Source organism: Lutra lutra, chromosome 1 (genome assembly GCF_902655055.1).
Source record: "Lutra lutra chromosome 1, mLutLut1.2, whole genome shotgun sequence".
Taxonomy (NCBI): Eukaryota; Metazoa; Chordata; class Mammalia; order Carnivora; family Mustelidae; genus Lutra; species Lutra lutra.
In genome coordinates, this window is record NC_062278.1 from 73,888,928 (window position 1) to 73,913,063 (window position 24,136).

General features: G+C 34.4%; 1 pseudogene; it reads left to right on the forward strand.

Moving 5' to 3' along the window:
* Positions 1 to 24,136, forward strand: part of LOC125097756 (tigger transposable element-derived protein 1-like) — an 85,601-nt pseudogene that overhangs the window by 10,004 nt on the left and 51,461 nt on the right.

The window sequence follows — 24,136 nt, forward strand, 5'->3', positions numbered from 1 at the left end:
AGCCATTACAGTAAGCTAGAAGAAAGACGTAAATCTTAGAATAGAAGAAATAAAGCTATTATTAACATAGAGCATGATGTGAAGATTAGAAAAATTCTAAAAAATATATAAACATAAACCACTATAGTTGGACAATGAATTTAGCCAAGAAATAAAATCAATTAAAAACCAAACTGGGATATAGAATTTTTTAAAAATGAAACATTGATAATAGTATCCATCAAAATAAGCATGAGAATAAATCTAAGGTAATAAAGAAGTGAAGGGCTATGTAGCCTGAATGAACTGGAGATCTCAGTAGTCATTGTTTCTCAAATTATTTTACAGACCTCATAGGTAGATGCAAAGTAATTACAAAGTTGGGTGTCCATTTTATTCATGTACTTTATAACTTCATACTTTCATAAATTTACTTATGTTACATAATTTTATATATCAAATATTTAATATAACTGGCAAAAGAAGAATATAATGTACATACATCTCATAGCAATGACAAAGAATTTTAATATTAAAAAATTAATTTTATAAAATAAATTTATACAAATCAAGAAATAAGTGATGAACAGAACAATATGTCTTAAAATCTTAAAAGAAGCAGGCATCTTACTGGAAAAATACACAAATGGATTATACACATACAAAAAAAGTTGTCAATCTCACATTTAATTGAAAAGCATACTAAATAAAAAGTTCATGCGGGGAGCCTGGGTGGCTCAGTGGGTTAAAGCCTCTGCCTTTGGCTCAGGTCATTATCCCAGGATCCTGGAATCGAGCCCCACATCGGGCTCTCTGCTCTGCAGGGAGCCTGCTTCCTCCTCTCTCTCTCTCTCTCTGCCTGCCTCTCTGCCTACTTGTGATCTCTGTCAAATAAATAAATAAAATCTTAAAAAAAAAAAAGTTCATGCAAAAACTAATTTTCCCTTAAAAGATTGGCCAAAATTTTATATCTAGTAGTTTTGTCTATAGATACTCCCATTAAATATTGGTAATATTGTAAGGTGGTAGAATTTTCTTGATGTAATAGGACAGTGTCTTTCATAATTTAAAAGATAACTATCTTTGATGTAGAAATTTATTAACCAAACTGTTACTCTAACACCTAGAAACAATGTTAAATAATTTGTGAAGTGTCTATTTTTTAATAATAATTTTCAGTATAAGATGGCTGAAGATACAATTCCTTTACAATTAAAGCCAAGTTAGTATTGTGCTAAATGATGACATAGTGGAAGGTTTCCCACTAAAATTAGAAACAAGTCAAAATCAAACCAATTTAACCAAATTTAACCAAATTAGATACATGTGTACCTAAAAATATCTCATGTGTAAATTTCATATATTTTATGTGGAAATTTATACATATATACAAATACATGTAGTCACTGAATGGAAATCTATAGCTTGGTTAATATATATCCTGTTCACTTTATGTTAAAGGGCACTAATCACAAATACTAATAACAAAGGGATGCTTGATAAACAACTCTAATGATCTGTTGGTAAACTTTGGTTTTAATGGAGGCCTGTGGACCATGAAAGAGAAAACAAAACATTCCCTGAGAAAGTAAATGCACTAAATACTGACATGAACTAAAACAAAACAAAACAAATAAAGCAACACCCCAACAAATTAACAAACTTAAGAAATACAACTTCTCAATTATAATATCATATATTATTTATGCAGCCACAATAGAAAATATTTTTCTATTTTATTTTATATAAATTATATAAATAATTTTATATTTCTCATTGTATTGAATATACCAGAAGAAATTATATGTGAACACTTTATGCTATTTATTAATTCAGTTCCTCAGCAGAATTCTCTGTCTTGAGTATATATATATAAATGGCCATTGCTTGTAGTATCATGGAAGTATATGCAATTTCTAAAATCATGAGAGAGTAAAGAGAAGCCAAAATAAAGAAAAGAAAAATAGCCCTTAAACTTACAGAAAACTTAAGTAACAATTTGCATGTTGATACATTTATTAAGAAATGTCAATTTTTTTTAAGACTTATTTATTTGAGAGAGAGAAAGAGAAAGAAAGCGCTCTCATGCAGGGGAGGGGCAGAGGGAGAGGAGAGAATCCCAAGCCTCCTCTGCACTGAGTCTGGAGCCCCACTTGGGGCTCCAGCTCACGACCTTGAGCTGAAATCAAGAGTCAGATACTTAACTGACTGAGCCCCCCAGGTGACCCCAAATATCAAGCTTTTTAACACTATCTCTTGGGAATGATAGAACGACCAAGTGAGAATCCTGGAAATGGAGCAAATAAATGACTGAATCCTCTCTAGTTACATCAGGAATTTGCCACATAACTCTCCTAAATTTAGTTTTTTAATTTTCTGGAAGTATGAAATTACTGTTCTTAAAGATGACTTCAATGAACACAGTGATTGCTGCATCAAAATATACACAAATCCTTTTTAAAGAAAATATCTTTAGAGTGTTCAAAATAATATAACTTACTATTGACAAAATCATGAATACACAGAGTAAATGTTTATTGTATAATGATATACTCTTCGTGTATTTGCTTATGGATAATGATTTTATTTTTTAATAGCAGGATATTTATTTATTTATTTATTTATTTTTTAAAGATTTTATTTATTTATTTGACAGAGAGAGATCACAAGCAGATGGAGAGGCAGGCAGAGAGAGAGAGAGAGGGAAGCAGGCTCCCTGCTGAGCAGAGAGCCCGATGCCGGCCTCGATCCCAGGACCCTGAGATCATGACCTGAGCCGAAGGCAGCGGCTTAACCCACTGAGCCACCCAGGCGCCCAACAGCAGGATATTTAGAGCAGTGTTTGCCTCCTTGATTAAAAGCCATTTTTTTTAAATTGCAGGTCTATTGAGATACAGTTGACATAAAACATTACGTAAGTTTAAAGTGTATATTGTGATGATATGATACACTTATATGCTGCAAAATGAAGACTACAATAGTGTTAGTTAACACCTCACATAATTACCATTTTTTTGTGGAAAGAACCTTTAAGACCTATTCTTTTAGAATCTTTCAAGTATGTAATTCAGTATTATCAACTATAGTACATCAGTTATACGTTGGATCCCTAGAACTTATCATATAATTTGAACTTTGGACACTTTGATGGATTTTCCCCCATTTCTTCTAGCCCCTGGCAACCACCATTCTACTCTCTGTTTTTGTTAGTTCTTCTTTTTAAGATTCTACTTAAAAAAGATATCATACTGCATTTGTCTTTTTTTGTGTGACCTTTGTCACTTAGCCTAATGCCCTCAAGTTCTATCCATGTTGTAAAATGGCAAGATTTCCTCCTGTCTCTTGGCTAAATAATATTCCATTGTGTGGATGTATGTATATACCATATATATTCACAGACACAACCATACACCCACATCTTCTTTATCCACTCAACTGTAGTTAGGCACTTAGGTTGTTTCCATAGGTATTACAAATAATGCTACAAGAATGCAGGAGTGCAGTGATCTCTTTGTGAAACTGATTTCATTTCCTTTGGATACATACCTAGAAGTGAAATTAGTAGATCATATTGCAATTCAATTTAAATTTTTAAAGAACTCTCCACACTATTTTTTGTGCTGGCTGTACCAATTTACATTCCTACAAACAGAACATAGAGATTTCCTTTTCTTCACATATTTGTTTGTTATCTCTCTCTCTTTTTGATAAAAGTCATTCTAATAGATGTGGGATTATACATTATTGTTGTTTTGATATTCATTTCCATGGTGATTAGTGACACTGAACATCTTTTCATATACTTGTTGGCCATTTGTCTGTCTTCTTTGGAAAATTTCTTCAGTTTCTTTGCTGATTTTTAATCATATTTTTGTTTTTTTAACTATTCAGTAAATATCATATGAATTCTTTATATATTTTGAATATAACCCTTTGTCAAATATATAATTTACAAATATTATCTTCTATTCATTAGGTTCTCTTTTCATTTTGTTAGTTGTTTCTTTTGCTATGCAGAAGGTTTTTAGTGTGATGTAGTCCATTTATTTATTTTTGCTTTTGTTGCCTGTGCTTTTAGTGTCCTATCCAAAAAATTATTGCCAAGACATTGTCAAAGAGATTTCCTTTTGTTTTTTTCTAGGAGCTTCAGGTCCTATGTTTAAGTCTTTAATCCATTTTGAATTAATTTTTGTGAATGGTATAAGATAGGGGTCCAGTTTCATACTTCTGTATGTGATTACCTGATTTTCTCAACACTATTTATTGAAGAAAGAATCCTTTCTCCATTGAGTATTCTTAGCTCCTTTTATCAAATGTTAGTTGTTTGTACATGTGAGGGTTTATTTCTGGGCCCTTGATTCTGTTCTATTGACCTATATATCTATTTAATTTTAACTATTTTATTGTTTTAGATGCTATTGTGAATCTATTTATTTATTTCTTTTTCAAACATTTTGTTGTCATTGTATAGAAATGCAAATGATTTGTGATGTTGATTTTGTATCCTTCAATTCTACTGAATTTATTGATTAGTTCTAACAGTTTTTTGGTGGGATGTTTAGGATTTTTTATGTATGATATTGTACCTTTTTCATTAGAGACAACTTTACTTCTTTTTAGTTTGGATGACTTTTATTTCCTTTTCTTGCCTGATTAGTGTGCTTATGATTTTCAGTACATGTTGAATAGTGGTAGGAGTGGTCACCCTTGTTCTTATCTTGATCTTGGAGGAATAACTTTCAACTTTTTACCATTGAGGAAGATTTTGGCTGTGGGCTTATTATATATGGTCTTTATGATGTTGAAGTATGTTTCTTCTATTTCCAATTTGCTGAGAGTTTTTACTATGAAAGGATGTTGGATTTTTGTCAAATACTTTTTCTGTTTCTACTGAAATAATGATGACTTTTTATCTTTTATTCTATTAATGTGATTCTATTACATTTATTGATTTGTATATAATGAACCATCTTTGCATCCCAGGAATGAATCCACTTGATCATGGTGTATAAACCTTTTAAAATACTATTGAATTAGTTTGCTAATATTTTTTATAAAGTTTTTTTGCATGTGTATTAACCAGGGATATTGGCTTATATTTGTTTGTTTTTTAGTGTCTTTATCTAACTTTGGTACCAGGGTAATGTTGACCTTGTAAAGTAAATTTGGAAGTATTCCTTTCAATTTTTGGAAGACTTTGAGGAATTAGTGTTAATTCTTTAAATGTTTGGTAGACTTTACCAGGGAAGCACTTGGTCTAGGGCTTTTTATCTGTTGAGACATTTTTGGTTATTAACTCAATAACAATATTGGTTTGTTCTAGTTCTTCATGATTCAGTCTTGGTAGGTTCTGTTTCTAGAAATTTGTGCATTTCTTCTAGGTTATCCAATTTGTTGGCATGTAACTGTTCGTAGTAGAACCTTGTAATCCTTTTTTCAACTGCAGTGTCAGTTGTAATGCCTCCTCTTTCATTTCTGATTTTATTTAGTCTTTTTTGTTCTTAGTCAATCAACAAAAAGTTTGTGTTTGTTCATTTTATTTATCTTTTCAAAGAGCTAGCTCTTAATTTCCTTCATTTTTTCTACTGTTTTATGATCTTCATTTATTTCTGCTGTGATCATTGTCATTTCCCTCCTTTTACTAAATTTGGAATTGGTTTGATCTTCGTTTTCTAGTGCTTGAAGGGTTAAGTGAGATTGCTTATTTGAGATCTTTCTTTTTCCTTAATGTAGACACTTACTGCTATAAGCTTCTCTGTAAGAATTGCTTTTGTTGAATTATATAGGTTTTGGTATTATATTTCCATTTTTATTTGTTTCAGTATTTTTTTGGGACTTCCCCTTTGATCTCTTCCTGACCCACTGGTTATTCAGGGCTGTTTTGTTTAATTTCCACGTTTTGTTAATTTTTCAGTTTTCTTCTTGTTATTGATTTCTAGTCTCACACCACTGTGTTCAGAAAAGATACTTGGTATGACTTTAATCTTATTAAATTTATTAAGACTTGTTTTGTAACCCATTGTATGATCTATCTCTGAGACTGTTTCTTGTACACTTGAGAAGAGTGTGTATGTTGCTGCTTTTGGATACAATGTTCTGTACATAATGTTAGGTCTATTTGTCCTAAATTATAGTTCAAGTCCAGTGTTTTCTTATTTACTGTCTGGATGATCCATTGTTAGGAGTAGGATATTAAAGGTCCTTACTATTATTGTCAATTTCTTCCTTCAGATCTGTTAGTATTTGCTTAATATATTTAGGAACCCTAATGTTGGATGCATATATATTTATGATTGTTATATTGTCTTGATGAATTGACAACTTTATTGTTATATAATAACCATCTTTGTTTACCATTTCTGTCTTAAAGCCCTTTTTTTTTTTTTTTACATAAATACAGTTAACCCTACTCTCTTTTGGTTTCTACTTGTTGGAACATCTTTTTCCATCACTTTATTTTGAGACTGTGAGTGTTCTTAAATCTGAAGTGAGTGTCTTATACACGCATTTATTTGGGTTTCATTTTTTTTAATCCACCCAGGTATTCAATAACTTTTGATTGGATAATTTAATTTATTTACATTAGAATAATTGTTTATTGATAAGGACTTACTAACACCATTTCATTAATTATTCTGGTTGTTTTATATTTCTTTTGTTCCATTCTTTCTCTCTAGCTGTCCTCCTTTGATAATTAATGATTTTTCATAATAGTATGCTTTAATTTTCTTCTCTTTATCTTTTACGTATTTAGTGTAGGTTTTTGCCATGAGATTGCTGTGAAATTACATAAACATTATGTATAAAAAATGGTCTATTTTGGGGTACCTCAGTGGCTCAGTGGATTAAAGCCTCTGCCTTCAGCTTGGGTCATGATCCCAGGGTCCTGGGATCAAGCCCCGCATTAGGCTCTCTGCTCAGCAGGGAGCCTTATTCCTCCTCTCTCTCTGCCTGCCTCTCTGCCTACTTGTGATCTCGGTCTGTCAAATAAATAATTAAATACTCTTTTAAAAAGTAAGTTCTATTTTAAGCTGATAACTTTGATCACATGAAAAAACTCAGGTTTTAGACCCCCACTTTTATGTTTTTGATGTCATGTTTATCTCTTTCATATTGTATATTCATTAGCAAATTATTTTAGCCACAGTTATTTTTAAATCTTTTGTCCCTTAACCTTTATACTACAGTTAGGTGGCTAATACATTACCATATTATGGTATTAGAATATTCTGAATTTGATTGACTATGTACTTACCTCTATCAATGTATTGTATATTTTTATATGTTTTCCTGTTAATAATTACCATTCTTTTAGCTCAAAGAACTCCTTTCAGAAGCTCTTGCAAGGTAGATCTAGTGGGAATGAACTCCCTCAGCATTGTTTGTATGGTTTCCTCTTTTTCTCTCTTTCATTTCTGAAAGACAAGTTTTCCAGATAGAGTATTCTTGGTTGACAGTTTTTTTTTTTTCTTTCAGTATTTTGAGTATATCATATTAACTCTGTACTGGCCTGTAGGAAATCAAATTGTCTAATAGGGGTTCCATTGTCCATTATAAATTTCTTGTCCCTGGCTATTTTTAAGGTTTTTTTCTTTGAGTTTTTATAGTTTTAATATGATATATCTTAAGGAAGAGTTCTCTAAGTTGTATTTGTTTGGTGATCTATAAGTTTCATGAACTTAGATCTCCAAATCTCTCCCCATATTTGGGAAGTTCTAGGTCATTATTCCTTTAAATAAGCTTTCTGTCTCCTTTCCCCTCTCTTCTGCTTCTTGGACCCAAATAATCAGCAAACTGTTGCTCTTGCTATAGATTATGTAGGCTTTTTTCATTCTTTCTCATTATTTCTTTATTCTCCTTTTAATAATTCCAAAGATCTTGTCTTCTAATTCATAGAATCTTTCTTCTGCTTGACCCATTCTTCTGTTGATCTCCCTATTATATTTTTCATTTCATTCACTGTATTCTTCAGCTTCAAAATTTTTGTTTGGTTCTTATTCATCTATGATTTCTACTTCTTAGTTAAAATCTCATTCTGTTCCTATATCATTTTCCTGATTTTGTTGAAGAGTCTTCCTGTATCTTTTTTTTTTTTTTTTTTTTTTTTTTTTTTTTTTTGTAGCTCATGGAACTTCCCTGAAATAGTTACTTTGAATCTTTATGGGATAAACTGCAGATATTCATGTTTTTGCAGTTGCTTACTGAAAGAATGTTGTGATCCTTGGTTGTGTCATGTTTCTTTGATTTTTCATGTCCCTTGAAGTCTTGTGTTGCTACTTCTGCATTTGAAGTAGCAGTCACTTCCTCCAGTCTTTACTGACTGACTGGAGAGAAATGTCTTCTGGCAGCCCTCATAGTTATTCTGTAACATTCATTCTCACATCTTCCTGGGATACACCTGATCCATGTTTCTTGCTCCCTCTTGTGGTAGAATTTTAAAATTTGCATTAACAAAAACCAAAACAATTCTTCAATGCACCCAGCTGGTGCTGAAATATCTCTCTCTCATTTTCCGGAGGGTGGAGCTAAAGCTCAAGTGTGTGGTGTCTTCTTGTCTGGGAGATTAGGAGTCATCTTTTTTCATGTGCCCACCAGCCATTTTCCAAAACTCATTGTTACTGTCACTAGGAATACACTGAAGGCATCAGACACAAAGTTGAGGTATTTGAGTTGGGCAGAGTGCTGGTGGTGTCGATGGGCTAACTGAAAATTTGCTAGTGAAGTGTATCTAGCGATTGCAGGTAGGCTTTTTGATGGAGTCTGTGATACCATGTAGGCTCCGTGTCCCTTTAATGCTCTGTGAGAGTCTTACCTGCTTCTTTTAGCTTCTTTCTACCCCCAAATTACGGAGCTCATGACTCAGTACTTTGGATGGGACAAGAGAGAAATGGGCTTGGATAGTTTCCTACACAGCTGAGGAGCTGGGCACTCACTCATATGCTCTTACTCTCCCCTTCAGGAGAAATCATTGGCTAAGAAGGTCTCTCCTAGCATCTAGCAATGCTGCCTTGGCAGAGGGGTGATGTAAAGTTGAACTATTTCTCTTCCCCAGTGCATCATAACTTTTATATTTTTGCTGCAATAGTATGCTGAAACTTCTCTGCTAGAAACCTGGGCTTTTACAAAGGCTCTCTCATTTGAGGGTGGTTGTCTAAGACAGTGTTCCCCAGATGCTGCCAGATTGCAGCCAAGAGGGGTTAGAGCCAGGACTGAGGTTGATATACCTAATTCTCAATGCAGGGGTAGGCAAGACTCCTCCTGAGTACTTTGGCATATGGCATTAGATCTCATAAGGCACTTATGTCTGTGGATGGATGCCAAATTATTGTTGAAGGAGGATATGAACAAGGGATATCTTCTTTAGCCATTTTGCTGACCTCACTTCTGAAGCCAGTTTTAGTTGGCTAAATATTTGCTGAATATTTACTTTATCTCCACCAGGTTGACATTCTATGATGGGATAGAGATTAAATAGGTTTATGTGTCACAGAGGCTACAGATTCCAAAGTCATAACAGAAATAGAGAGCATTTATTCTTAATTTCAATACATGATAGAAATGTGGACCCCAAAATAGGTATTTGTAAATGTCTGCAATGCCAGCATTTTTTAAAAGATTTTATTCATTTATTTGTCTGAGAGAGAGAGAGCGCGCACACAAGAAGGGGTAGTGGCAGGCAGAAGGAGAAGCAGGCTCATTCCTGAGCAAGGAGCCCAGTGGAAGACTCGATCCCAGGACCCTGGAATCATGTCCTGAGCTGAAGGCAGACACTTAACCCACTGAGCCACCCATTCTTTGCCAGAGTTTTTTATATGTACAGAATTGGTTGCGTATGTATTAAAATATTTGGATCACTTCAAGTAAGAAGGTTTATTATCTTAGGATCCTTTCTCTTTATGCTCATTACAGGAAGGAGTTAACTGTAATATCAGAGATATAGGAAATTAATAAGAAGGCTTTTAAAAGTTAATTCTTGATGTAGTAAAACCATACCCATCCATACCAGCCAGTTAGTATTACAAACAACAATAAAATCTATACATATATGCACATTTTCTCGGGTTTACTATGTAAGGTTATTTCTAATGTACATGACAATGGCAGAATACTAGAATAAAGGATATGAGGATCTTCAGCTAACTAGGTATCACAAAATTACTCTCAAAATTGTGTCAATTTATACTCACCATAAATATAACAGTTGTCCTTTTCTTACATTTTTGTAAATGTTTGATATTATCCTGTCTCTGCCAATCTGAAAATGTAAAATGATACCTCACTGTTACAATTTGTATTTATTAGATACAAATGAAGTTGAACATCTTTTGTTTTCTCTTGGCAGTTTTGAGTGTGTCTCGTATCTTCTGATCAATTTTCTTTAAAAGTTATTACTGAGGTATAATTGACATACAGTGTTGTATTAGTTTCAGGAGTACAACACATTGACTTGACAATTTCATATGATACTCATGCTAACTAATAATTGTTTTCCTCTGGGACTTATTTATTTTATAACCAGAAATCTGTATCTCTTACTCTCCCATCTATTTTACCCGTCCCTCTCCCCCACCTGCCCTCTGGCAACTACCAGTTTGTTCTCTATTTTTTGGTTTGTTTGTGTATTTTGTTTTTAGATTCCACATATAAGTGAAATCATATAGTATTTGTTTTACTCTAACTTATTTCACTTAGCTAAATACTCTCTAGGTCCATCCATCTTTTCACAATTGGCAATATTTCATTTTTTACGGATGAGTAATATTTTACTATTTATATGTACTACATCTTCTTTATTTATTCATCTATCAATAGACACTTGAGTTGTCGCCATATGTTGACTATTGTAAATAAAGCTACCATGAAGATAGGAGTGGATATATCTTTTTGAGTTAGTGTTTTCATTTTGGGGGTGGGTAATTACATTACTGTATCATATGATGTTTCTACTTTAAATTTTTTGAGGCAGCTCCATACTGTTTTCCACAGTGATTGCACTAGTTCACATTCCCACCAACAGGGCACAAGGATTTCCTTTTCCTCACGTTTTCACCAACACTTGTTTTTTTTTGTTTTGTTTTATTTTTATACTTATATATATTATATTTTATATTAGCCATTCTGACTGATAAGAGATGATGTCTAATTGTGGTTTTGATTTTCATCATTTCCTTGATGATTAATGATATTGAGCATCTTTTCATGTATCTCTTGGGGTTTATATATCTTCTTCAGAAAAATATCTATTCAGCTGTCCGGTTTTCCCAACACCATTTATTGAAAGGACTGTCTTTTCTCCATTGTATATACTTGTTTCCTTTTTCATGGATTAATTGACCATATAGGTGTGAGTTTATTTCTGGGGTCTCTGTCATGTTCCGGTGATCTATATTTCTGTTTTTGTGCCAGTACCGTACTGTTTTGGTTACTACAGCTTTCTAGTATAGCTTGCAATCTGGGTTTGTGATGTCTCCAGCTTTGCTTTTCTTTCTCAAGATTGCTTTGGCTATTTGAGGTCTTTTGTGGTTCCATAAAAATTTTAGTGTTATTTGTTCTAGTTCTGTGATAGATGGTATTGGTATTTTGGTAAGGATTGCATTGAATATATAGATTGCTTTGGGTAATATGGACATTTAACAATACCAGTTCTTCCAATACACAAGCATACTATGTTTTCTATTGTTTATATTGTCTTTAATTTCTTTCATCAATGTCTTATCATTTTAAGAGTATAGGTCTTTCAGCCCTTTGGTTAAATTTATTCTTAGGTATTTTATTCTTTTTATGTAATTGTAAATGCGATTATTTTCTTAATTTCACTTTCTAATAGTTCTTATTAGTATATAGAAACAACCAATTACTGTATAGTAATTTTGTATCCTTCAATGTTACTGAATTCACTTATTCTAATTGTTTTTTGGTGGGCTTTTAGGTTTTTTTAATAAATAGTGTTGTGTCATCTAGATAGTGACAGTTTTTACTTCTTCCTTGCCAATCTGGCTGACTTTTATTTATTTATTTATTTATTTATTTCATTTTCTTGTCTGATTGCTGTGGCTAGGACTTCTAGTACTATGTTGAATAAAAGTGGTGGACAACCTTGTCTTATTCCTGACTTAGAGAAAATGCTTTCCATTTTTCACTACTGATTATGATGTTAGCTATAAATTTATCACATGTGGTCTTTTGTAAGTTGAGATGTTTCCTCTAAACCCACTTTGTTGAGAATGTTTATTATGGATGGATATTGTATTTTGACAAATGATTTTTCTGCATCTATTCAGATGATCATACAGTTTTTTTTTTCAATTTTTTTTAAAGATTTTATTTATTTATTTGACAGAGAGAAATCACAAGTAGGCAGAGAGGCAGGCAGAGAGAGGAGGAAGCAGGCTCCCCGCTGAGCAGAAAGCCCAATGTGGGGCTCGAACCCAGGACCTGGGATCATGACCTGAGCCAAAGGCAGCGGCTTAACCCACTGAGCCACTCAGGCGCCCCCATTTTTTTTTTCAATTTTTTAAATTAACATATAATGCATTATTTGTTTCGGGGTACAGGTCTGTGATTCATCAGTCTTACACAATTCACAGCACTCACCACAGCACATAGTTTTTATCCTTTCTCTTGTTAGTGTGATGTACCACCTTAATTGATTTGTAAATATTACATTCCTGGAATAAATCACACTTGATTATGGTGAGTGAAACTTTTAATGTATTGTTGAATTGGGTTAGCTAATATTTTGTTGAGAATTTTTGTGTTTATGTTCATCAGAGATATTGGCCTGTAGTTTTCTTTTTCTTTTCTTTTTCTTTCTTTTTTTTTTTTTTTAGTGTCTTTGTCTTGTTTTAGTATCAGGGTAATGCTGACTTCCTTGAATGAAGTTGGAAGTTTTCCCCTGTCTTCTATTTATTTGGAATGGTTTGAGAAAAATAGGTATTAACTCTTTGTTATTTGTTTTAAAGACTTATTTATTTATTAGAGAGAGAGAGAGTGTGTAGGGAAAAGGGCAGGTGGAGAAGGACAGAGAATCTTAGGCAGACTCTGAGCTGAGCATCCAGCCTGCCATGGGGCTTTATCCCACCACCCTGAGACCAGGACCTGAGCTGAAACCAAGAGGCAGACACTTAATTGACTGTGCCACGCAGGTGCCCCTTAACCGTTCTTTAATATTTGGGAGAATTCACCTGTGATCCATCTGATCCTAGACTTGTTTGTTGAGAAATTTTTGATTATTAATTCAATTTCACTACTACTAATGGGCCTGTTCAAATTTTTTATCTTTTCCTGATTTAGTTTTGGAATATTTTTGTTTCTAGGAATTTGTCCATTTCTTTTAAATTTGCCAATTTGTTGGTATATAATTTTTTGTAGTAGTCTCATAATCCTTGGCATTTCTGTGGTATAGATTGTTATTTCTTCTTAATTTTTGATTTTATTTGAGTCCTTTTTTTATAAGTCTGGCTAAAAGTTTAAAAATTTTGCTTTTCTTTTCAAAGAACCAGCTCTTGATTTCATTGCTTGTTTTGTTTGTTTGTTTGTTTGTTTGTTTTATTAATCTCCATTTTATGTGATGTGAAGTTCTGCTGAACCAAGGCAGCCTTTAACCTAGGTGCTTGCAAAGACTTACTTTGCCTGCTGTAGGTACACTGGCATGGTTTGCTCCCCACACTGTTGAGAGGCCCAGCTGGGTACACTATGGATTCATTGGTGGTCAGGACCAGTACTCAATCTGTCTTCAGTTAGGCTGCCAAAAGGCTGCAGGCACACCAAAGGGCAGGGCTTAATCCCTGAACAATTATGTAAGAGATCTGGTTGCAAGAATTGTTAGCACATTTGTGTTTGGTAAAATTTCCCCTTCCCAGGGCAGGTGTCACTTTGGAATGGCATAGGTCCTGGCTGTGTGCGGGGTGTGGCAGGGCAAGAGCTGCCATGTGGGAATGCCTGCTGAGGCAGGCTGGGTGGGTGGGGTGGGTCCACAAGAGAATGTTGGGGAGGAGCACACAGTGCTAGCAAGGTAGATGGAGAGTGTTAGCTCTGGTTCCTGGCTATCTAGGATGGGAGAGGGGAAGAGAAATGGTGTCTTCCAGCATTTTTTTTCCCAGAAAAATCTCCTGCAGATCCCTGCTCCTCCAAATCATGTTCTAAGATTAATTAATAAATCTTCTTCATGTATATCCAAGGCACTTTTCAAATTGCTGCTTCTGTGCTGTGTCTCCTGCCAAGTTATTTAATATGGTGGCTCTTTAAGGGTAGAATCTTAGTTTCCTGTTGCCCTCAGTCTCTTCTGGAATTAACCCTGCTAATTTTTAAAGCTCCTGGACTTAAGCTCCACTGGTTTTCAAAGCCAGACATTCTGGGAACTGGTCTTCCAAGTGTGGGTGCCCAGGGCTGGGAATGACCAGAGTGGGAGTATGATCTTCTTGCTTTTCCATTTTTTTTGATGTCCCTCCTATTTGTGGTTAGTAACTCCGGAGGTTTGGTTCCCAACACACATCTCTACCCCTCCTACCTTTCTCAGTGTGGTCTTCTCACTAGGACTAGCTGTAGAAGATCTATTCTGCAAGACTTCAGGTTATTTTCAGGTTTAGTTGCATAGATGTATCTGTTGCCTTGATGTGTCTGTGGGATAATGTGAGCGCAGGATCCTCTTACTCTGTCATCTTCCAAGAGGCTCTCTTGGTTATTTTTCTATTAGGATATTTGTACTTTTATTATTGATTTAGTATAATTCTTTATGAATTGAATTTCTGTAGGAAAATTACATCAACTGTGTTATAAGACCATATGAAGATTTGGAGCATCTATGGAGAAAACATTCTCCTTTTTCATCATAGCAGACACTGTTGGTTGATAACCTGATATCTACTATCTTCTTGTATAGACACTGATATATTATCTACTAGTTGCCTTCTCATTATTTATTCTATCTTTCTTTCTTTCTTACTACCAAACTTGATTTAAATAGAAGTGCAAATGAATTCCTCTGAAAAGCCGCTTCCTGATCTCCTTGTAGTATGGACAATGATGAGACACAATACTCCCTAATGAGATAGGAGTTTGCTGTGTAAAATTCTGGAAAAGCTAGAGGGTTTGGACTAAACTGGAATATATGTTTGACGTTCATCTTACTTACCCTTCCTGCCTACAACATGGCTCAATTATAGGGGATGATAGTGAAGGCACTACTACGACCAGGAGGGTAAAAAACATACCTTGAAGATAGAGGAGATCAAAAGTAAAGGAAATAAACTGATAAAGGTTTTGTGGAGAAGCTGCATTATTTTCGAGACTGCCAACTTTAACAATTCTTGCTACAGAAAAATTTTCTAATGGATTAAAAACCCATTCCATAATGTTGCTGTTACATGTAGCCTAACATAATTCCTAACTGATAAAGGGGATATAAGAACTTTGATTTTTGTTTGGGACAGCAATAAATTCCTATGCCACCATAAATTACTTCCTAAGAAAATTTTTGACATTTTACATCACATATTCAAATAAGATCTCTTCAGAAGAGAATAATTTACTCTAAAGTATCTTAATATTGATGAAATGTGGGACTGTGTTCCTTCCAGGAAATGTTGCCCATTTTTTGTCAGAGGTGTATTTGGTATATCTGATGGGAGGGGTATACTCAAGGACAAGTCTACACAGGGGGCCAATGTTAGATTAGATCACAGGTGATAACCCAGAGTTGTCAGAGGTGGGGATGTTGCAGAAAAGAAAACGGGTAAAATTCCTGCTTTCTTGAAACTTAGGTTGCAGTTTTGGGAGACAGACTATAAATAGACCTCTGATAAACATGTAAAATAGGGAATGGTAAATTAAATGAAGAAAAATTGGGCAGAATAAGGGGACTGTGAGTCCAGAGTGTTTGGGGCTTATCAGAGAGGTAGAACTCCCTCCTAGAAAGACTTTCAGTAAGGCTTTCCTGGTAACAGGATGGTTGAACATCTACATGAAGTGAGGAAACAAACCACAGGAGAGCGGTGTGGAAGAAGTGTTCCGGCAGAGAGATTACCAAGTGCAAAGATCCATGGGAATAGTGAGGAGCAAAGGAGGTACAAAGGAGAATGGGAGCAGATGAGAAGGAGAACAAACGGAGATCACTCCATGTTTGCCCTGTTAAAGACCTTTCATTATTTTGAAGCCTGCATACATATATTTAAATATAAATACAAGTATTTAAGTTTATATATGTATCTAATGTGGCCTATAATATATAAAGTACATGGCAGGTAGCTTGCCTTTTACAGGGAAAAGTAAGCATTCAATAAAGATTTTTCTTGTCTGGCATACAAATATTCTTCAAGCTGCATGTAAGTCAGCATTTGCAGTATGACAGTGTGAGAGGTTTTTTTAATTTTGTTTTGTTTTTGTTGTTGTTGTTGTTGTTTGTTTGTTTGTTTAAAGTGTCTCCTTTTTCTCTGTGAGTTTAAAAGGAATATATTCCCTGGCCCCTCTTCACTGGGCAGATATGTGAGCTCATGACTTGGTGAGCAGAGTATGGTCATATCACAGCCCCACATCTGTCCTTGATTTTCACAATTGGCATAATCACACACAGTAGCTTTGGTAAGAACTCTGCCTTAATCATTTTATTCCTAGTCCCTACTATAATTTGAAGTTCTAAAATAATGGACATAGATTGGATTTATAGATGTCTCAAGGTATGATATGAATCTACTTATTTGAAGACTCATCAACTATGTGTCATCATTCTTGCTCTTACTTTTCCTGAGAGTATTTTTAAGAATGATGTGTGAACATCAGCAGAGTGGTCATATAATTTTTTTCCATTCAAGTGTTTTTTTTTTCTTTTCCTCAAGAATGTGAATGAGGTTTTACACATCTTCCTGACTTCTTTGTGAGTGATATAATAAAAGGGGGAAACCAGGTGACAAAACATTCTTTCTTTTCTCCTGTTTCTTCTCTTTAGTTCCAGAATCTCTTTCTTTTCTTTCTTTCTTTTTTTTTATATCAGGTAGTTATTAACAGACACTGGTAATAGTTACACTAGCCCCTTCTTGAGACATTATTTAAATTTTAGTGCCACTTTTGAATTATACAAGCATTTTAAACTCAAGGAAGATGTAGAGATTGTAAATTCCCATGATGTGAGGTTCTTCCTTTCACTATGATTAATACTTGTGGCAGGAAGGATGGAATAAAGAATATTGTGCATGCTGGAATTTTACAGTCACTCCCTGTACCCTGGGGGGTGGAAGTTGCAAGGAAGCTCAGATTCCTGTTCTCTTTATATATACATCAATATTTTTTGAAAAAAAAAAAAAAGTTCAGTAGGTCCAAGGAAGAGATTACTGAGTCTGCTCCGTCCTGCTGGTGTATACCTGCTGAGATAGGGTAGAGGGTCACACAGCTATCCTTGCCATGCTCCAAGGAGGAGGCCTGCTGTGGCTAAAGTATATGTTCTTATTAAATATATATCATAATGTACCTCTGTTGATATTGCTAAACTTCTACCATAAAAAAGTTGCATATAAACAACACAGCTAAATTAATATTTCCATAGGAACCTAAGCATTAAAACTTGCTTAATATAATATTAACCTAAGAGATAGTTTTTTGTGTGTGTGTGTTTTCTTTGCTCAGGCACAAGTACACAGTGCATATACAATAGCAATGTTAAGTATTTATAAAATCATGATAAACTACATCGAGAACATAAAAGTTTTATGCTGTCAGTTGCATTGGCCAAACGTTGGTTTCTCTATTAAGATCAGCATAACCAAAATTTCACAGATTTTTGCCAATTTGTAGGAATGATCTTTATTCCTGTAGAAATATTCAATTTTCTTGGAAAGAGAAACAGTAAGAATAACCTGTTTATATACTGCGTATGTAACAAACCCAGAATGTACATTGTGAACTCTGTTGACTCAAATCTAACTTAGTAAGATTATCTATTTATAGTGGTTTTCGTTGAACAGTTGTTCATAATATGGGTAAATGAAAGTGAAAGTGTTAAATCTAAAAATTTTTAATGGAATTACTATGTAGCACAAAGTGTGACATTGACTTACTACAGTAAATATTTCTGATTCTAGATTTGAGAAAATATATCCTAATGTAACTGCAAAGCTGTAAGGAACTATAATGCCAGTCATTGATATATAAATTCATATCTAAATTTTAGTTTTTTTAGAGAAAATTATTGCGACCATAAAAAGTCAAAGTTACCGGTAGCATAATGTGAACGAGTTAATATTATCTCCACATTCTATGCTATTTAGGTCAGTCTTTTAAAAAAGTCCACCATTTACAATGACCATCATTAAGATTAAATCTTGCTTAGAAGATGGGTTGTCCCTCCTTGGCACATTAGCCATTTACTTCTAAGATAAAGCTATTTTATTCCTTGTCATCACTTAGCCATAAAGATTGCAGGCAGGCAGAAGTTAGCAATGGCTGCTTCACAGACCCACAGCAATACTTAGTAACAGATTTTCAAAGCAGTTCAAAGAGTCCAGTTTCCATCTGTGTTTGGTGAAGGGTGCACAAACCTTGAGGCCATCTGAAAACTCAGCTTCATCTCTAACACTTGGAATAACAAAGGTGTTATTTTTCAAAGCTGCATTCTTCCCTCCTGGGGTGGCTGTGCAGATTCAGTTCAGGGAAGGTGGGAAACTTCAGAGCAGGTATTCTCCTTCTAGACTTTGCCTCCTTCAGGGAGTTCCTTTGAGGGTGTCACAATGGTGGCCTCCTGAATATGGGTTATTGCCAATAGAGGCCAAGAGTTAATGAACCTTATAGACAAATCCCTTCTGATTTTTTGAGCAAAATATCTGTATAGAACCAGCATCTCTTTTCTTCCAGACTAGGAGTGCTATTTAATCAGAAGAAAGTAGAGGGTGCTCTCTGCCCACATTACACTGAGGAATGCAGCATGAACATCAAAACTCCATCTCATTCAGTTGCATTTCTAAAACCAAGGCTGCAAATTGTTGGGAAAGAGATGGTTGAAAGTCCTTGTCTTTGGTTTGCTAAGAATGAGTGTAAGATTTCAATGGAATAATTTTTTCTACTTTTGTTTAGTATCTCATGTATTAATTATCTGGCATACTTTTTGACATAGTGTCTTTATGAAAGACTATCTAATGTAATTTACATAAATACACAATGGGACTATAATGGAAATACAGATATTTGTTGTTTTATATCTCTTTGTGATACATTTCTGTCATTCTCATTAAGATGGAAAAGTCAAAAATAATGTGAGCAGTTCACTCACTCAGATGTGCTTTTTAATTCTTTTGACTTTCTGAATTATTCTGATGTCTTAAAAGCTTATCCAGAATTATATTCTAAATTCCTTTTAGAGAATTGATAATTCAAATAATACCATTATTTTTCCATTTATTCCGAATTCCAATAACTATATAGGTAGTTTTATTTGAGAATATATTATCTGAAAAATATGTATCTTTCATAAAAATCACTGATTGATATAACAGAAAGCATGCTTATAAAAACAAAATTTTTATTTTAAATGGTTTATAAAAAAAACCACACTTTAGTGTGAGAAAAATGAGATTTAGTGATGGAGGTAATAGAGCTTATATGTCATTATATCAAAATTTTCTTATTTTTAAAAATCCTTCCCAAATAAAAAGCCATTATAAATAAAATTTACTTATTTAGTAAATGAAATTTATTTTACTTAGTAAAATTAAATAAAAAATCAAAATCAACAAAAATCCTAAGTAAAAAAAAAGTACTCTGACCTTATATTGTAATGAAAAAAAATTATTTTCATATGACAAAGCATTCTGTCTGAAGTTGAAAAACAGATTTTCTGTGACCACATTTCAAGAATAATTAAGATAGATAAAAACAAATGTATTAGCATCAAACAGTGAGCCACTTTTGGGGAGGGTAAGGTAAAAAGGATTCAGTAAGACAGTACTGCTTTCAAGTTTCCTGTCATATCCCCGGGTCATCCTAAAGGCAGGGTAGAAGCAGTAATAGTCCTAAGCTTGGAATAGTGTAGAATAAGACTGGGACATGAACAGAAACAACATGAAAGAGGATATTTGACCAATACACTGCTGCTGCTTTTGCATGTAAAACTTCCTTTCCTGTCTGAGTAATTCTTCACTATCAGTGCCTGTCAGAGAATACTAAAATGGAGTAGGAAACAAGGGCATAAGAGGAAGTCACACAAAAAGATCATACATAAAAAGTGGCCACAATAACACAGTGCAAGGTAAAGTATGTAAGAGCTGTTGGGATATTGAGTATATAATCATCTTCAATGCAGAACTGTGCCTTCCTCGCTAGCACTCACAGTTTAGTGAGGAAGCAAACATATATTTAAAAAATAGTAGTGTTGGGGCACCTGGGTGGCTCAGTGGGCTGAAGCCTCTGCCTTCAGCTCAGGTCATGATCTCAAGGTCCTGGGATGGAGCCCCACATGGGGCTCTCTGCTCAGCAGGGAGCCTGCTTCCCTTCCTCTCTCTCTGCCTGCCTCTCTGCCTACTTGTGATCTCTGTCAAATGAATAAATAAAATCTTAAAAAACTAGTAGTGTCGAGTATAGTAATAATAGAAATACCAAGGATGATGCATAGGGTAAGGGCACTGATCGAAAGACATCTGGGGCAACGTAACTATAGAAAATGGATTGTTGTTTGAGACTCTGGTTTTTGAAGTTCAGTTTATGCTAAACTAGTTGATTTGAATATATTGTAATTTACCTATCTCCTAGATCTTTGTTTCCTCCCACATGTCTGAATCCTGTTTTCTTAAAAGCATGATCTCTGCTCATAAATATTTCTTTACGCAGTCATTCTGATATTAAACACAAAAAGGTGGTGAAGAACTTGCTTTATTGTGGTGCCTGTGTGGCTCAGTCAGTTAGGTGTCTGCTTTTGGTTCAGGGTCCTGGGATAGAGCCCTGTGTTCTCCCTCTCCCTCTGCTGCTCCTCCTATTTGTGCTCTCTTTCTTTATCAAAGGAATAAATAAAAAATCTTTTAAAAAAAGAAGAATTCGCTTTATCAATCCTCTTAGATAACCAAAATCTGTAACATTTTACTGGATGTGACTTTGGTGGGGGTACAGGTTATTGCTTATTTTGTCTCTATATGTGAAGCTCCTAGTAAAAAATTATGAATATATTCATGAATGAGCCTATACATCAATTAACATTGGAATTTTAGGGTTGGAATTTTTATTGCCTAATTTCAAAAAGATTCAGAAAAGTAAAGTGATGCCAAGAGAATGAAGCAAAGTAACATCCAAGGTCACAGTGGGAGTTTGGGGAAGTGATTCACCTAAAACTTCAGGCTCAGAACTCACTGAGATTTAGGGTAGTAGGCATGCACAATTTTCTTGGAATGAAGCTTTAACTCAAGGACATTGAACATAAGAAAGTTCAGTTGGGAGTTATTTTTGATCTTTGGCACCTTCTATCATGTTATGTAGGCAGTTCACAGGCAAACCCATTCATAAATATGGCCAGTTGATTTTCTTTCATTGATACATTCATCTTCTAATTATGTTTCTCAACCTTTGAGCATTTAGAGATAATGAGAGCATTTTGTTTATCTCAGTGACTCGAGTAGGCTACTGGCATTTTGTAAATGGGAGGCAGGATTGCTGCCTGTCCCCAAATTCTTAGGATATGCCCTGGAAGAATTATTCCACCCTCAAATGCCAATAGCATTTCTCCTAAGAAATCTTTTTAAAAGTCTTTCTCACTTTTCTAGAAGATTTTAATAATTTTTATTTTAGTTGCTCTATTTTTTACATTACAATACATATTTTATATCATAGTTCTATAAACATTATCCCAACATTAAATCTCTTGTATATTTTTTTATAAATCTCCATTTAAAAAATTATTTATTTATTTGACAGACAGAGATCACAAGTAGGCAGAGAGGCGGGCAAAGAGAGAGGAGGGGAAGCAGGCTCCCTGCTGAGCAGAGAGCCCAATGTGGGGCTCCATCCCAGGACCCTGAGATCATGACCTGAGCTGAAGGCAGGGGCTTTAACCCACTAAGACACCCAGGTACCCCTAAAACTCTATTTTTATGTTTATGAGTTAGTTTTTTTTCCCCATTTGCAAATATACTACAAATTCATAATAGAAGTGTATAGAGAAGAAAATTAAAGGTAAAGGTAATTTTTCCTCCACAGCTGCACATTACTAACTTTTTAAGATTTATTTATTTTTAGAGAGGGGGAAAGTAGAGAGCGCATGAACAGGAGGAGGGGCAGAGGGAGAGACTCTTTCAAGCAGACTCCCTGCTGAGTAAGGAGCCTGACACAGGGCTCCATCCCATGACCCATGAGATCATGACCTCAACCAAAACCAAGAGTCAGTCAGTCATTTAATCAACTGAGACACCCAGGTGTGTTCACACTATTAACATTTTGATATTTCTCTTTTCAGCCTTGTATGTCTGTGTATATATGTATTAAAAAATGTCAAATTGCATCTGTTGCTTACAATATGTTTTTGTTAACTATAAATCAGGAACATTTTTCTAAGCCACAAGACAGTTTTAATGAAATTATTTTAGATGGCTGCATAGCATTCTATCACATCAATATACATTTTTTCATGTTATAAATAATGTTGAGAAGTATGTCACTGTATCTAAGTCACTGAGCTCACCCTATGTTATATCCTGAGGATAAATTCTAGAAGTACAATTTTTGAGTTAATGGCAATCCTGAATAGTTCTGCTTTCTCCTGGCCTTATACTAATTCAATTCCAGATACTTTTGTTAGTGCACTTGATGTCAGTAACGAACTATGACCAAAATAAAATGAACAAATGACAGAAAGACAAAAAAAGAGAGGAGAGGGAGAAAAAAGGAGGTAGGAGGAAAGGAAAGGGAGGGAAAGCAGGCGGGGGTGAGACACAGAGACTGAGAGACAGAGGGCTCTCGTGATATTTCAATATTTATTTTTCTTTGTAAGAGATCAATAGAAAAAAAGTGTTCTGTTTTTATTTCTATTTGTGTCAATAATCTCTAATTTGTAATGTATATATTTATTTAAGTTAACTCAGGTAGAAAGGAAGTGTATTTTTTTTTAAAGATTTATTTATTTATTTATTTATTTGACGGACAGAGATCACAAATAGGCAGAGAGGCAGGCAGAGGGAGAGGGGGAAACAGGCTCCCTGCTAAGTAGAGAGCCTGAAGCGGGACTCGATTTCAGGACCCTGAGATCATGACCTGAACTGAAAGCAGAGGCTTAACCCAATGAGCCACCAGGTGCCCCGGAAGTGGTGTTTAAATGTGTGAAAGAATATCAAGACTAAGAATTGAAAATGAGAGTTGGAGATTTCAGGGCTGAGGCCTTTGGGTCAGGCTCATGGACTCCAGGTCCACTTATTCCTTCTGCGGAGGAATCCCAACTCAAGACAGATCGAGGAATTTGATAAAAGATCAGTTACAGAAGCAGAGTTACTATTGGCTCTTTGACTCATCATCATAAAGCAAAATTCTTGGTGACTGGTTGCTGACTGACTCATTGTTAGTTCTCAGGGATTGAGACATTAAAGATACATACACATAAACACAAATACTGCATAAATAAGTAAATGCATAAGGAAATTGGTGAATATCTTATGTAAAAGGAAGCATTTAGAGACCAGATGTGCACATCTAATACATTAATGATATTTACTGAGCTGTCAAGTTTATTGTATGTAAGAATAATTGGGTCATTCTTTGAGTCAAAGAAAGACTCTTCTTCATAGCAGTTTTAGAAAATGACCACGAATGCCAAATATAACAATAATGATAGAAAAAGGCAAATTTTTATGTATGGTAACTCCAGATAGTCTTGGAAATAATTCCAACTAGTGCTAGAATCTTATGAATTTATAGTTAGAGAATGAATGACTGTTCTAAAAGGATATTATGTGGTAAAAAATGATCACTGGTTTATAAATCTTTACCACTAAATTACTTTGTGACACAGAATTAGTTCTTCACTCTTTTTCTGGATTTAAATTTTCTCAGTACTTAAATAAGCAGATTTTAAAGAAATCCTTCCAATTCTAAAAATCCTACAGATCTACCATTAAAAAATTATCTGTGATAAGAAATGATAACATGTGAACAAGTTGGATTCTCTGTTCTTTCTCTTTAAGAACCTTATCCCCTGAAGTTC